General features: G+C 38.3%; 1 long non-coding RNA gene across 3 annotated transcripts; it reads left to right on the top strand.

Annotated features, from left to right (window-relative positions):
• Nucleotides 1–856: 856 nt before the first annotated feature.
• LOC129446214 (uncharacterized) lies at nucleotides 857–7,906 on the top strand. Of its 3 annotated transcripts, none has more exons than XR_012372427.1 (4): nucleotides 857–2,763; nucleotides 2,861–2,992; nucleotides 3,075–3,175; nucleotides 7,497–7,906. It is a non-coding gene; the product is annotated as an uncharacterized lncRNA (long non-coding RNA). The 3 variants fall into 3 exon arrangements; XR_012372428.1 differs by having other exon boundaries at nucleotides 3,089–3,175; XR_012372426.1 differs by lacking the exon at nucleotides 7,497–7,906 and having other exon boundaries at nucleotides 857–2,130; nucleotides 2,671–2,763; nucleotides 3,075–3,268.
• Nucleotides 7,907–11,136: the final 3,230 nt, after the last annotated feature.

Here is an 11,136-nt window from a genome sequence, read left to right on the forward strand (position 1 = left end):
GGGCTCGTTATAGTCGTGCATAGGTCCTACGGCGTAGCCGCGACGGCGTAGGTTCCGCGTCGTTTCGTTTTCGTCATGCAAACACACGCTCAAACCGCTTGTAGGCATTATCCACCCTTGTAAACACAGTAGCAGCACGAACGTCAGAGTAGAAGATGCTTGGCAAGTTAACCCACAAACTTAGAAGAAACAGCAACTTATTGTGTATAGCCGTTTCTCAATAGCAAGTACTCGGACTTGTGTCCTTCGTAGTTCGAACTTGCAAGTTCAGACTCGGAAGAACAAACTCCTGACGTGAAATGCATTCTGGGAAACTTCGCTGTCATAAGTCCACACAAGTCTCTCCTGATGCATCCTCGATAAAATGGGCGGATCAAGAACACATCCGGGGATTTTATGTGAACTTGGGCTTGATGCGAACTTTGAATTGCGACTGATGACGTTTTACAAGTCCACAAGAACACGAGTACAGACAAGAACGCATTTTGAGAAGCGGCTTATGATTTGAGAAGATCAGCAATGATGGAAGTAAATAAACAGTGATTTTTGTTGCAGTTTGAGGTAAATCACTCCTCAACTTGGCTCATCTTTGTTTTCACCGTCGCAAACGGAAATATCTATGATGTAGTTTTTTTACCTGACGGGAGGGGTTCTGGTGGACCAATCACAGCGCTTGCGGTCCGCGTAGAACTGACGCGCTGTTTAAAATTTTCCGAGGTGCACGTCAGGCTACGCAGAGCTACGCACAGGCTACGGATAGCCTATGCTAGGTAGCTACGGCGTAGAACTTACGCACGACTATAAATCAGGCTTTTGTAACTTCAGTGTCAGTCAGTGGAGAAAAAGGGAAAAATGGATGTGGGATATGAGTGTAGTGTGTCCTGAGGTTTGTGGTGTAGAAAATTGGTTGCTGATGGATTATGTTTTGTTGATGAAAAAGTTAGCAAATGTCATCAGCTGACAATTAGGAAGTGGGTAAAGCGGGAGGGGGACAGAGGAGACTCAAACTCTAAACTAAAAAACAGGTGTGGTTATGTTTAATGACTTGAATTGAGTTTAATGAGTGTGATGAGTTTAATAATTTTTCTAAGGAATATCTATACTGTTTCCCTACGTTCACATTAATTCATTGTCATTTCCACAACACCTTGTCATTTCCACCACCACCCTGTCATTTCCATCACCACACGCGTTTTTTAAAAAATATTTCAAAAGTTCTCATCACAAATTAAAACTTTACCCACAATTTATGAGATCATGCTCTACTTAATTTAACAATTCAAGTTATTTATTTTCTAATAAGCTTTTACCCAAACCAATATTAAATTTAAGAGTGTGACAGGTGAACAGTTCAGCATTTGGTCCTCTTGGCAGTTCATTTATCTCGTTGACAAATGTATAATTATTGTACATTGTGAAAAAATTGTAAAACTACTCACAAAAATGATCTTAGACAATTCTGGAGTGGCATAAGTAATTCTATTTTTAAATAACAACAGTATATTGAAATGTGGTGGAAATGACATTTGTTCATAGCAGGTCTGAAAAAATGTAAAATATTAAAGAGCACCTATTATGAGATACACGTTTTTAAACATCCTTTTGTGTGTAAGTGTGTATTAGTACATGCTAACGATATTCAAAAAGTACATACCTGAAAGAAAACGATGACGCGAGTTATCGTCTCTAACGTTCGAGGACTACAAAAAACACTCGGATTGTAGGCAACAGTTTACTTCCTGGGATTGGTGACGTAGAGAAGACCAACATTATCATAGTTCAGCCCTCTCTGCTTTGCTTGGGTACTCCCTCAAAGACGGGGGTGGAGAGCGCTGAGTCAGAAGAGAGCTAAAATGGCGGAGGTTGGGAGTCCCTGCTTTGACCCTGTTTGCAAACTCTTGTTTCATTGTTTAAGCGATTAAATCTCTCGAGTAGACGCTGTCTCTTTAGATGTGAGGGCAAAATAGCACTTTATGGACTTACACAGAGGACATCATGTTTAATACGGTTCCGGAAAAATCCAGTCAGAAGTGGATCACGGAGTTTTCACAATAACTGCTTCTCATGAACCGAAGCTGCGCGACGTCTCCTCCTGAAAGTTGGATTACGTGCATTTCTGGATCACAGGCTGTAAGTATTCATGTTTATTATTTGCCTTTACTGTAAGTTACGTTACCGGTAACCGGAGCTTAACATTATGTGCTTGTAGAGCTCAGATATATATCTATGTGTAGAGCTAAGCTTGCAAGCTAATTGTTTTGTGTTGTAATAATGTATTTCATAAACAACGTACCATATTTACACACGTGTATGTTGAATTATGCAGACTATCGTTTTTATCGATGTTTATTTAGACGTGTTTACAAACTTGCTAAGCTGTTCCAGCTAAACTGTTACCGGTAAAGTTTGTTCTCATGATCAAACTCAAGAAACTTGAAGTACAGATGATTTGTTTAACGTTATATGTATTTTACTGTTGTTTTTACTTGAAGCTTTCTTAGATTTTGAAACGAAGTAAACACGTAATGTGTGTTGCTAATGTTGGGCCATGTAACATGTAATACATTAACGTTTTAATGAATAGTCTAACGATTTATAATCGTTGTACTCTATTGTTATAATATGTCTTTTTGACTGAATACATGTTTGTTTTATTTGTCTATATCCTAGATTCGCAGCTGGACACATTCTTCTACACTGTATGCAAACATGCAACATCATTACACACAGTACTGGAGTCAGACTGGCATATGAGGAGCAAAGGTGTGTAACACACATGATGTATTTAGCTAGTGAAACCACTACCAGTCTTAAATGTATAACTGATGATGACAAAGTTTTTTTCTCTGCATAATCATAGGAACCCAGGCAGTAGCATCGTTTCACAATGTTTCAATCACCATCATCAGTGGATGCCTTTGCCGTCCGTACCCTGAGATTTCAGATTTGCAGCAAAAAATTTGACTTTCCCATTTATTGGAATGCTGTGCAGGTATTTAAGTATTTTAGTAACTGTGTTAAATAAAGTGGTATTTACTTTTACAATAAATGTATTGCTTGTTTATATTTTACAGTTTGTACCTTGCAGCCATCCATTACAATGTCACCAAGCCGTAACAAAAGCAGGAGAGGGAAAGTACAAGGCTATGTTCCCAAAACACACAAGTGACATACCGTAAGCAGTAATGTTTTATTTCAAATACATTCATAATTAAAAACTTACTGTTTTAATGTATGAAGCAGGGAAATAAATGATCAAAACAAAAGATTTATTTACTGCAATATTTGAAGAGTTTGGTTCCAAAATGCAATAAATCCATTTTGACAAATGTGACCCGTCACGGAAACCAGGGACACAAGTCGGCAGCACAAGTTCTGAGAAAATGAGAAACAAAGTTTTTTTTTCAAAATTTGTGATTTTCGTTTTATTGGAGAATCTGTTAGTTGAGATCACGAAGAAGCCTCTCCATGTTTGAGATAGCAGTTTATGTATATTTAAAAGCGTACATTTTGCGGTTAAAATAGGCTTGTTCTTCCAGAGATTCTAGCGTGCAGCGGGGGGGGGGGGGGGGGCGTCATTGTCTGTGTATATTTACATACTGTATAAGCTTGTGTTTTCGCATCCGCCCCCAAAGGGAACAGCGTGACTACTAAATAAGGATAGTTCGCCCAAAAATGAAAATAATGTAATTAATGACTCACCCTTATGTCGTTCTAAACTCGGAAGACCTCCGTTCATCGTCGGAACACAGTTTATAATGTTTTAACGTTAGATTTAGTCCGAGAGCTTTCTGTCCCCTTCATTGAAAATTTATGTACGGTTTCCATGTCCAGAAAGGTAATAAAAAGATCATCTAAGTAGTCCATATGACATCAGTGGGTCAGTTTGAACGTGTTGCAGCATCGAAAATACAGTTTGGTCCAAAAATAGCAGAATTACGACTTTATTCAGCATTGTCTTCTCTTCCGGCTCGAGCACGAAGTCACGTGACTGTAGTGACGCGGCTGCCCTGTTCCTCAGATATGTTTGCTAAGTTGTTGTTTTTTCAAGCGTATAGCATGCGTCTCCCCAGACTGTAAAGCTCGGGCGCACAAAACAAAAGAAAAATAAAAGAGGCTCGGGCGGAACAAATAACAGTCAGCTGCATCGTACGTCAGCTGCGTCACTGACTTTATGCGGCGCTGCAGTCAGATGACGTCTAAGTACCGGGAGAGCTCCTCAAGAAATCTTTCGGAGTAGTTTAATTTCGAGTCGCTCTCGCGGTACTTTGTCGTCATCTCTTTGTCAGTTCCTGCAGCGCAGCATGAGTCCAAACACACAGAATTTACATAGAGATTGTTGAATTCATTATATAATTGGCTATATGTTTTGTCTATCAATATTTTCCATGAAGTCATTGGCTGATGGAGGAACGAGCGAGCGATTGGTAACATCTCTAAAGGACGTCACGTTTTCGACGGCGCTGTTTGGATGATCTGTTATACTACCTATAAAATAAAAACTTAACTTTGAAGGCGGGTTCATGTGTTTAACGGAGCGTAATCATATACCCTTACATGTTACGATGTAAATGAAGAGTTTGGTTCCAAAACGCGATAAACGCCATTTTTGAAAAAAAATGAGTTACTGCCAAAATCAGTATTATATCAGGTCAGTAGTTAAAAGGAAATTCTTAATTTTACGCAAAATCCAATATCCGCCGTGTTATTCTGTCATCTTTTCTCCCTTTCTTCCCAAAATGCGATAAACGCCACTGCTCCTTTTTTACAGAATGCAATAAATCCATTTCTGATATTACAGCCCACCAGTCACGCAATGTAAACAAACAATGGCGGACGGAGTCCTAGTCCTAGTTTTCCTCATCTACTTTGTACTTCGTGATCAACAAACAAAACAAAATAATACTTTAATTGCATCGCTAAACCTGTGATGGTTTTCTGTGATGGGAAAGAAACGTAAGCCATCAGCATCTAATATTTTCCCTGAGAGGCACTCGGGAGACGGGTGCTTGTTCTCCCGACAGCATCAAGCTTCTCATGCTAACACATTGACCCCAGAGGATCTTATGAAAAACTTTCCATAATTTTACTCAAAGTCAACGAAAATCGAGCAGGACCAAAAACATTTTACAGCTGATCTCTGTGAAAGACGTTAAGCGAAGACGTCAAGTAACCGCAATGACAGTGATCTTAATATGACAAAGTAAGTGTTTTGATTAATGACATTAATGTTTATATTTTTAATTAGTGTGTACAACTAGTCAACTAAATGAATATAACATGGCAAAGATGAATGCACATTTATAAAGGCTATTGATTCAATAGATTTATAGCATTTTGAATAAAAACTTGTCATGGATTTATTGCATTTTGTGGAAAAAAGAATCCGTTTTTATAATAAATCTTTGAAAATCAACTTATGGATTTGAATTTTTTATGTTTTTATAACCTAAAGATGCTATGGGAAAGTTTGTAACAGAAAATAGTTGTTTTCATCTTGTCACTTTCTTGGTATAGAAAACACGTTTTTACCAAAATTTGTCAAAATGGATTTATTGCATTTTGGAACCAAACTCTTCAAATAGTCCTCAGATTGTATATTATGTTGTATTACTAGACATTCATGCGAAATCTGATGTCAACAATATAGACTATACATCTTTATTTCACGGATTATACGCATTTGTGGACAAAATGGTCATTGGATAATCTGAAACAGACTGGATTCGAGTTGTGATCAACACAAAGGTAAAAAGTCAATGTTTATTTTTGCATGTTGTCATTTTGACTTCTGTCATAAAATACTACATGATGCTAGAACATCAGTATCTCAAAACGGCTTTACAGAGGGTATGGCTTAGCTAAATGAGATGTAAATGAGCCCTATTGTCTCCCCCAGTTGGAAAGAAGAGTCTCTTTCGTCTCGATTTTCTCGGTTTGAGTATTTCTGAGTTCCTATATTCAAATGGCCACAACTTCTTCATATGTTATCAGATTTCCATGTGTTACACATCGTTGGAAAGCTTAGAAACTGCACTTTCAGAATCTGTGAATAACTCAAAATGATCCGACTTGTGTCCCTACTTTCCGTGACTGGTCACAAATTTTGGTAAAAACGTGTTTTCTATACCAAGAAAGTGACAAGATGAAAACAACTATTTTCTGTTACAAACTTTCAAACAGCATCTTTAGGTTATAAAAACATAAAAAATTCAAATCCATAAGTTGATTTTCAAAGATTTATTATAAAAACGGATTATTTTTTCCACAAAATGCAATAAATCCATGACAAGTTTTTATTCAAAATGCTATAAATCTATTGAACCAATAGCCTATATAAATGTGCATTCATCTTTGCCATGTTATATTCATTTAGTTGACTAGTTGTACACACTAATTAAAAATATAAACATTAATGTTATTAATCAAAACACTTACTTTGTCATATTAAGAACCCTGTCATTGAGGTTACTTGACGTCTTCGCTTAACGTCTTTCAGAGCGATCAGCTGTAAAATGTTTTTGGTCCTGCTCGATTTTCGTTGACTTTGAGTAAAATTATGGAAAGATTTTCATAAGATCCTCTGGGGTCAATGTGTTAGCATGAGAAGCTTGATGCTGTCGGGAGAACAAGCACCCGTCTCCCGAGTGCCTCTCAGGGAAATTATTAGATGTTGATGGCTTACGTTTCTTTCCCATCACAGAAAACCATCACAGGTTTATCAATGCAATTAAAGTATTATTTTGTTTTGTTTGTTGATCACAAAGTACAAAGTAGATGAGGAAAACTAGTGGTGCGTCCGAAACCGCCTACTACATACTATATAGTACGCGAAAAGCAGTAGGCGAAGCGAGTAGTATGTCCGAATACATAGTATTCGAAAACAGTATGCGAAAAGTACCCGGATTACCTACTACTTCCGGTTAGATTTTGCAGTGTGCATACGATGGACGCTACACTATCCCATGATGCCCTGGACGAGGAGTTACCCAACGAAGAAGAAGAGGCACGCGGCTGTTTTCGCGCTGAAATGACACGACGTGATGACGACGTATGTCACGTGATGTAGCAACATGGCGGATGTAGTACGTCCGAATCTCATTCATACTACCAGGATTCATACTATACAGTACCTACTGTTTTAACAGCAAGTAAGTAGGTACTTCATCCTATTCAGTACCTACTATACAGTATGCGGTTTCGGACGCAGCCTAGGACTCCATGTACTCAGCGCGCCGCCATGTTTGTTTACATTGCGTGAATGGTGCGCTGTGGGATTTATTGCGTTCTGTAAAAAAAGGGGAGTGGCGTTTATCGCATTTTGGGGAAAAAAGGGAGAAAAGATGACAGAATAACACGGCGGATATTGGATTTTGCGTAAAAATAAGAATTTACTTTTAAATACTGACCTGATATAATGCTGATTTTGGCAGTAACTCGTTTTTTTCAAAAATGGCGTTTATCGCGTTTTGGAACCAAACTCTTCATTTGTACAGTTATGTGGATGATGTGATCAGGATTCTCTTTGATGAGGTATTTGAAGATAAGCTGAAGGAAACCCCGATTCCAATGGACCTGGAATCACAGTTTAAGAGACCTTCAAAGGAGGACGTGATTGCATGCCATCTTCAGTGCAGGGGTCGTCGGAAGCCAACATTCCGATCAGGAAGCTCCAAGCATATCTGGAGAACAACACACGACAGGATGATAACCCTAAACTGTCATCTTAGATAGCACCAGCTGACAAAGCTTTGATATGCCATTTATCTGAATAGATAGCTGTAAGAAGTGAATTGAACAATTTTTTGAAAGAAGAGCACAATATGGTTACTAAAGTATGTTTATTTGTATATTGTTTAACATTTAAATATATATTTGTAATAAATAAACTTTTGACTGACTACTATATTTTCTTTAAAGTTACATCTTTTGTTCTTTTTGGTACTTTGTTACTATAATAATACTTTAGTGTTTTTGGTTTAAAAATGTAATAAAACTTACTCTAGTCATGCGCCTCAAAGGCTTATAGTCGGTACAATAAATGTTCTGTGTGTAGGGATTTAGACAATTTGTGCAAAACCTGGAAGATGAATCACGCAGGTAAGAGGCCCTGGAACCTGTTGCATTCTCCTTAAAACCTAATAAGTAAAAACATAGCACAGTAAAATAGTATGTAAGCAGTCTTATAATAAAGTTTACTATAGTAAAATAATGTAGAAATTACCAAGTGAAATCGTTTTATAATCATTTCAACAAATACTTTCTATGTGCTACATTTGGTGTTTCCATATAGTTATGTAGTATGTTATAATTACCTTTTGCATGTCTTTGCAACACATTTTCGTCTTCGTTTAGCATTCTGGCAGAGCTAAGGACACCTAAAAAAGTTAAATCCAATTGCGTTCATTGACGGAGATCGTTTATATCGTAACGGCCTTCTGAACTCTCTGGATCGAGCTCGAAGTGGTAAGGCAGTACAGACACCATCGTTTATAGATATAACGCTTGTTTACGTTGCCTCTGAGGCTGTGACTCTCAGTCAGAACTGGTGTCAACCCACGCGTAGTCAGGGGCGTAACCTTTCAAACACACGCCGAACCCAGGTGACCAATAACAGTTGAGTAGTCATCTGACCAATCCGATTACACTAGACATTTTGGGAGGCGGAGACAGGAACTAAATTGTTTAAACTTATCAGACTGTGTTACATGACTTTTGAGCAAGTTTTTTAATTTCAAATTCACAAGGCTAAAAGTGCCCCTAGTTGAAGAATCACCCAAATACGGTATTCACATGGAAATCATTGTTGTGTGAGCTTACCTTACGGCACAAACCCAGAGTCTCCGCTGGGTAACATCGGACGGAAAACGATAAAACAAGCATCTTTCATTCGACAACTTGTGGTTGCATCTCGGGACAAAACAAAACACCATTGTCGAACTACAGTCTCTCCACAGAAATAAAGAACTGGTAATCAGTTACCTTAGAAATCACACAATTCTGTGTACTACAACAATATTTGGAAAAACTACCATTTTGAAAGACTAATATATAAGGTTATGTATATTAACTGAAAGGTAAACTTCTAAGAACGTTAGGCTGAAACCGGGGAGTGAGAGATTTCCTGTTGATGACGTCTAAAGTCCCCGCCACACGGCCGAAATGAGAAAGATGTGGTCCGGACTGTCACTGTCTGGAGGATAACTAGCCAGTTGATAAAACATCTCGGAGAATAGCGCGGACGCGCTTCCCACAGCGAGCGGGCACACGTGCCACACGGCCGAAATGACATAAAGACGTGGTCCATCATGTCTGGAGGGATAGCCAGTTGATAAAACGCTTGTCCGTGAGAACTGTAAGTGGACTTATGTTTTGTGGTTATTTAAACCTGTTATTGTATTGGTCTATAGTTCTCTCGCAAATTTGAAGTAAGTTAGCTGATTTTGTTGTTTGAGCAACCTGCTAGCTAGGTTTCACGTGCCTGTTGATTAGATATAATTGTTGAGTGCTGTTGCTTACTTTATTTATGTGCATTATTTACATGCTACAGTAGTTACACTCGTTTAAGATAATGTAATTAGTAGTGGGAAATAATCAGTTTTTACCATTTTTTGCGCAATCTATCATCTGCAACATCTGCTTTAGTTTGTGTTTATTAACCCTTTAGTTTCACTTCATCACGCAGCTATTCCCATTAAAGGTATCTGTTAAAAACATTTAATTCATTAATAATGTAGTATGTGTTAATTTTCTGTCATAGTTTCTTCAAAATTACATTTTATTTGAGTGTTTTAAATAAAAATATTTTAATTTTCATCATGAAACATACGCCCCGCCCACTCGCCCAATCCTACCACCTTAAAGGACAAGTTCGGTATTTTACACTTATGCTGCCTTCACGTACTATGGGAAAGATGATATTTTCCATTTGTGAACTGGTATTTACCAGCGTGTTGTGTTCAAGTGCATTTTCCATTTGTGAACTAGAATTTACCAGTTTACTGCGTTCAAGTGCATTTTCCATTTGTGAACTGGTATTTACCATTGCTTTTGTTGTCATTCAACCATTCACGACGTTGCTGCTGCTCTCCGCCATTTTGAAAAGGTCAAAGGTAATCTCATCTCGGCAACTCGGGCATCAAAATATTTTACGAGTTGCCCATTGGAAAATACCACATGAGGGGTGTTCATGTGCATTTTCCAGGTGGGTTTTGGTATTTAACGTTACCATAATCACGATAGCACGTGAAGGCAGCATTAAAGCCCTGTTTTCAGATTGTTTATGATGAAATAGAACGGTTTTGACTGAATTTCCGACACATGCGGCTGCCCCGAGAATGTTCGGGTGTTTGTTGTTTCACCTCCCACCTCTATAATGGGTTTATAGGTGCACTGGAACAATCCTTCCTAAAATGCATTAAATTTTCGTTTACAAAGACGTGAAACTCACCGAGTGGTCAGGGGTGTTCACTGATATGCTCACACAAAAATCGCTGCAAAAGATGCTTTCAAACAGGTGTTTAACTGTTTGTTGTAAACTTGTGGACCTATTTTTCCAAACGCCTCACACCCGTATATTCTTCCGCTGAGAGCTTGAATAATAGACACTCCAGCCCAGGTGGTGGCGATAATCCGCCTTTGCAATTTGCAAGTATACAAACGGGTTCCCGGCGCGGAGTAATACCGTACCTCACAGCACATCTAATACAAGTCAATGGAGTTGGACAAAAACTACGATAAAACCTGTTGGAAACATCTTTTGCAGTGATTTTTGTGTGAGCATATCAGTGAACACCCCTGACCACTCGGTGAGTTTCATGTCTTTGTAAATGAAAGTTTAATGCATTTTAGGAAGGATTGTTCCCGTGCACCTATAAACCCATTATAGAGGTGGGAGGTGATACAACAAACACCTGAAAATTCTCAGGCCAGCATCATATGTCCAAATTTCAGTCAAAACCGTTCTTTTTCATCATAAACAATCTGAAAACAGGACTTTAAGTGTAAAATACCGAACTTGTCCTTTAGCGAACAAATTTTCTGCAGGAAACCCTGAAAGTAGAACACACTGGTGAGCTCAGCAACAAACAAATCCAGGACGTCCATAGACGATGACAGCGGTGGATGATTGCATTA

Source organism: Misgurnus anguillicaudatus, chromosome 12, assembly GCF_027580225.2.
Source record: "Misgurnus anguillicaudatus chromosome 12, ASM2758022v2, whole genome shotgun sequence".
NCBI lineage: Eukaryota > Metazoa > Chordata > Actinopteri > Cypriniformes > Cobitidae > Misgurnus > Misgurnus anguillicaudatus.